The following is a 6410-nucleotide window of genomic DNA, read 5'->3' on the forward strand; positions in this document are numbered from 1 at the left end:
TTGTGGATATATCTCCCCTTGTGATTAAAAATGAATTTAGGCTCAAAATTTAGTGAAATAAAACCCAAAAGCATCTAACTTGGATTTTAGAAACCAATAAATATATATCTACCTTCTAAAATTCAAAAAATGGGGTTTGAAATTAGTCTAGACAAAAATGGTTAACAACACGAGGAAATTTGAAGATCTTTGTCTTCAACAATTTTGGTAAGAAATGAGATGTTTCTATTCATTTTTATTATCTTCTCCTCTACATTGGCAATGTAAGTTACCATGACACACATGCCATTAGCGGATAAGGGAATATTCAGTTAAATAAGATATGTCTTTTCCATATGACTTTTAAAAAACAATCTAGACTATAAGTCATTAGAGGAGTAATCTTTTGATCTATGGATTGATGTTTTGCTCCCACCCTTGGATCGTTATAAGATCGGAGAATATTTTAAGTTCAACGTCTTTTTGGCAAGGAGATCAATTGTTATCATGTGCATAGTCTCCTTGACTTATTGAGAACTTTGTAAGGCAAGGGCTCTTGGTTTATTGCAAATGAGTGGACCGACAAAAGTCGAGTTGTCAACGGTGTTAATATCATCACTTGCTAATCTGGAAGTCACGAAGACAGTAGTAGTGTTCCTGTTGACCCAATTCTTCATGGGAGCTATGGATTTGATGGTATAGGATTGAAAATTTGTTGTGAAAGGAGAAAAAATTAGAGGTAGAGATGTTCCATCGGGCGTGCCAGAAATGTGTAATCACAAAATTTGCACCTTAAAATTAAAACAAGAAAGTAATGTACAAATATTTGATTTTTTATTGAATAAAATAATGAGTATGTTATTTATGGATCTTATATTTCTGTTTTGATAAGCAAAGAATGAGGGAGGAAAAACATGAAGGGGGCAGCATAGCAGGGCTCGTCGACGAAGGTTCTAAAGCTCGTCGACAAACAATTACCGAGAGAAGGAAATTTTCATACTTCTAGCATCGTCGATGAGAGCCCTATATTCATCAACAAAGGTTTGTCTTGGTCTCGTCAATGAGGTCATGTATTCGTCGACGAGAGGCATCTGGGCTGCAGCAGTTTTTCTAAATTTTGAATTTTTGAACATTGGGTGGTTGGGAAAATGGGGGGGAACCTCTGAGGAACTTCTATATATGTCATCTGGGCATATTTTGAGAAGAGATATGATCACTATTGAAGTGTATTGTGTACATTTTGATTTTCTTAGTGAAATTTATGTGTCATTGCTTCCGTGGATGTAGGCTTTGCCAAACCACATAAATCTTTGTGTTGATCTTATTCTAGTTGTGTGTGTTATTTACATTCGCTTGTTGTTATTTATTCTACTATGTATCTTCATTATACGATCCATTTCACAACAAATTGGTATCAGAGTGATTATTGTTATGGCATCGGGATCGTCTTCTACAAGATTTGACATTATCAAATTCGATGGAGCCGAAAACTTCGATTTATGGCAGAGGAGAGTGAAAGATAATCTAGTGCAACAAGGAATGACTAAAGCATTGCTTGATACTCAACCGGAAGGAATGGATGAGGCAACATGGTTAGATTTGAAAGCAAAGGCAACGTCGATAATACGCTTGTGTTTGGCTGACGAAGTTCTCTATCGGGTGATGGAGGAGGATTCTCTAGCGGCTATTTGGCTAAAGTTAGAAAGTCGGTACATGTCTAAATCCCTCAATTACAAACTTTTTCTAAAACAATGTTTATATTGGCTTAAGATGGTAGAAGGATCCAGTCTGGATCAACACATCAATGTATTTAATCAAATCATAAGTGATCTTACGAGAGTTGATGTGAAGTTTGATGAGGATGATAAGGCTTTGATATTGTTAAATTCTTTGCCCTCGACTCATACCTATAAAAATCTTGTGACCACTCTTACGTGGGAAAAAGAAACACTCGATTTGGAAGAAGTAACAAGTGCTTTGTTAAATTTTCATTAAAGGTTGAAAATATGTGATGAAGGAGAAGGACTTGTGGTAAAGGGCTGTAATGAGCGAGGCAAAAGAAAGTTTAAATTTGGGTCTAATCAGAAATTCCGGAATCAATCTAAGAAGAAGAAGGAAATTCAGTGTTATAAATGAGGTAAAAATGGGCATGTGAAACTAAAGTGTCTGGATTGGAAGAAGGAAAATGCTAATAAGCATGAGGGGATTTCTAAATCTGTAAATGTTGTTCAAGAAGAGGATTCAGCGAATGGTGATGTTCTATCAGTTTCAGTGGAGTCAGATAATCTAACAGACTCTTGGATACTTGACTCGACATGTTCTTATCACACAACTCCAAACAAGGAGTGGTTCAGCACTTACAGGTTAGTAAATTCTGGATTAGTTCTTATGGGTAATGATGCTTCTTGCAAGATTGTTGGCATAGGAAATGTAAAGATAATGATGTTTGATGGTGTTGTAAGAACATTGTGTAATGTAAGACATATACCTGAGTTGAGAAAAAGTCTAATATCTCTTGGTACTTTGGATTGTAATAGCTTTAATTACAAGTCCAAAGGTGGAGTCTTGATGGTATGGAAAGGTAATCTGACTATGATGAAAGGGTAGAAATTGGATGGGAATATTTACACATTTCAGGGAACTACCATTGTAGGTGGAGTTGCAGCTGTGGATGTTGAATCAGATGAGACCGTCTTGTGGCATATGCATCTTGGGCATATGGGAGAACATGGCATGCAAGAACTACACAAGAGAAAATTGTTGAAAGGTTTAAAATCATGTCAATTGGAATGTTGCAGATTTTGTGTTCTTGGAAAACAGAACAGGGCAAAATTCATATCAGCTACTCACAAGACGAAAGGAATTCTTGACTATGTACATTCAAATATTTGGGACCCAGTTAGAGTTGCATCAAAGGGTGTACATGTGTATTATATGAGTTTCATTGATGATTACTCACGGAAGGTTTGGGTTTACTTCATGCGTTACAAATCTAGTACGTTTACTAAGTTTAAGATTTGGACGGCTGAAGTGGAAAACCTACAATAGGTCAACTCTGCCAAGAAAGAACCTAGGAAGTTAGCAGTGACACCGCTAGCACTTCGATAGATGTTGATGTTGATTTAAAGCTCTAAAGGCCAGATTTCATTTCATTTTTATACATATATTTTAATTTATAGGACATGTATAATATATATATATATATAAAATTATCCTTTTCCATATTTTCTGAATTATTTTCCATTTCAACCCCTATTAGGACCGATGATTCACACTTCAATTCCTAAAATAAAATACTTCGCCAAATTGACTCTCAATCTATTCTAAGACTTAGTCAAATCGTTAATCAATTTACTCTTTCAAATAACGCAACCAATTATACAGAACTCATTTTAAATTAGCAAATTTCGAGAGCAAAATTTTTATAAGGATGGAAGAATGTGATGACTCAAAAGTATATATACGATTAAAGCACAATAATAATAAAATAATAAAAATGATCATTAAGTTAATATTAATACAGAAGTGTTTTTTCTGTAGAAACATTGCTTCCATGTTTGATACATAAGAAAGATCTTGTCTTAGCGAGTGCTCAGAGACCATTGCGGCTCAGTCGCTCCCTGGAGGTCGGTCTAGTCAAAATGAAATTTCATAGGATAAATAGAATAGATATTGTTTGTACACGTAAATGAGTACATATACATAAAATAGTATTTTGATAGACATAATTTGTAGATATATATAGTAAGATAATAATAATATAGGTATCATATGTGATGCCCACAAGACTATGTGAGGCCCACATGAGTCCTAAAGTCGTGTGAGATTCACATGAGTCTCGGATTTATGTAGGGCTCATAAAACCGTATAAGAACTATTAGAGTTGCGTAGGATCCACATGAGTCTCAAAGTTATGTGGGGCCCACAAGACCATGTGGGGCCCCGCATGAGTTTTCGAAATTCAAATTTAATTTTTTTTAAAAAAATAAAAATAAATAAATAAATACTAAAACATAGCTTAAAAGTAATAATAATGATAATAATGATTCAAAAAAATAAAATAATAAAATAATTAATTAACTAATTAGTTAATTAATTAAGTAAGTAAGTAATTAAAAATTTAGTTAATGGAAATGGTGACAAGCACTCCCATATGGCCTTCATCCCCATTCCATACTCAACCCATGCCTAACCCATCTCATGCTAATTCTTTAATTTAAAAAAAATTATACTTTCACCCATCTCCCCACACTTTTACAAATTCCACTTCTTCCCCAAAATTTTCCTATAAATAAGAAACTCTTAACCTTCATTTTTTACAAAAAATTTCAAAATAAGAGAAAAATTAGTGAATGAAAGAATTAGTGGTGGAAAGAGAATTTTCGAGTAAGTTCTCACTCACCCACTCTTCCCGATCTCATTTTTTAGAGATAGTCATTGTGTTCGTAGTGTAAAGTAAAAGAAGGTAAGTAAATTTGATTATGTTAGATTTTTATTTTAAATTCATACCCGAATTTATTTGTAAGTAAATTTCGATTATGTTAGTCAATTTCATAAAATTTTCTTGGGTTTATTTTTACGCATATTTAATTATACTAGTTTTATCTTTAATATACTTACAATTATTTTTGAGTTAAGAAATGTTCTAAACCTTTCGGGTATTTTATATCATTAATTTCTATTCAAGAAAATATTTTTAACATGAAAATTGTGTAACATGAGTTTATTTATACGTTGCATATTTCACGAAAATAAAGTAAAGATTACATGACTTGATTTTTTTTTTTCATTGCGTATTTCACGAAAATATAAGTAAAATGAGATTTTCATGATATTATTTTAATTGTACAAATTATATAATAAAAAATATTTTTAAAACCCCTTATGGAAAATGAAGTTCAAAGTTACAGATGTTCGGTACCGCAACTTAAAGTTTAAACGGATCAGAGTGCACCCACACTGTTTATAAAGTGGTTATTTATATTAATGGATTTCTCCTGAGTGCACACCTGGTTTCGGATCAGGATTTAATAAGGAAAATCTTACTTAATGTCTATGTACGTTGATTCAGTTTGGTTGGTCAATCAGTTAAGTCCAGTCTTCGGACTGCACAACCCAGTCATGGGGGTAAACATGACTTACGGCTAATAGGTCTAAGGGTGGTTTTTACAATATATGTTTATACATATTTAATTACGTGTACAAAATTATTAATGATTTGAAGGAAAAATATATGTTTATATGAAAATGACCATTTTTGTGCCTAAATGACGATCTAAAGGAAACGTATAAGGAAAAGTACACACACACACACACACACACACACACACACACATATATATATATATATAATTAAATATTTTTACAGTTTTAAAGTTAAAAGTTAAATTTAACAGTCACATTATATGATTATTAAATTTTACTTTTATAGTTGACGGTAAAAGTTTTATACATAAATTTTTAAATTTACATTTATTTTAGAAACATTTTTGAAGTTATGATATTAAATATTGTTTTACGAAATTTTTAAAAAACTCATTTTGGTCACACACTAATAATAATCTTATTTACTTACTGAGTGTCGTCTCACCCAAATCATAGGCATAACTTGTATCTATGTGTTTTATATTCGTCTGGAGTTCGCTCCTAGAAATATAGCCATCCCTACCCCCTCATGCCAATCCCACGAGCCTCTTATCCATTCTCATTCGATGACGGTGAGATGACTCTGATGACTCTGAAGGGCATATTGGAAATCAGGCATAGTAAACATGCAGGTGGGATAGAAAAAAAAAAAAAGAATTTATTAGAAATATTAGTATAATGTCAGATGATTATCTATTGTGTAATTTTTCTTTTTTAAAAATAAGTGATTGTAATATGGTTAATTAGCGCTCTGATTTAATAATATTTGAGTTTATTTACTTTCGCTATAAATCAATAGTAAAAAGTAAATATTCCAGACCCTTCGGGGTTGGGGTAGTACACATTCAATGTCAATACTGGTATAACCCAATTGTTTGCAAATCTTTAATCCTTATATCACTACTCTCAATTCAGTTTCATTATTAGAATACGAACCAAAATATTTTGAAAAATCAAAAATAAAAGAACCTGTACAGTCTCTAAGGATGTCACCACCACCCGCCGATCCTCAGTTTCCCAAGTTGCTCCCATTCAAATTTAGTTTCAACCTCTTTTGAATAATTAGTCATAAATTTATTTAATTTTGATAAACTAAATTAATTGTAGACATTTATGTATTTTTTAATAACTATAAATGAAAAATAATTAGTTAAAATTAAATTAAATTTATTTTAGTTAAATTAAACAGACATCCATATATTTTTTTTTTATTCTTAAAAACTCTTCCTTGTTAGAAGTTATTTTTTCTAGTCAGTATTGAGGATGACTAATATAATATTAGCGAA

Source organism: Malania oleifera, chromosome 5 (genome assembly GCF_029873635.1).
Source record: "Malania oleifera isolate guangnan ecotype guangnan chromosome 5, ASM2987363v1, whole genome shotgun sequence".
NCBI classification, from domain to species: domain Eukaryota; kingdom Viridiplantae; phylum Streptophyta; class Magnoliopsida; order Santalales; family Ximeniaceae; genus Malania; species Malania oleifera.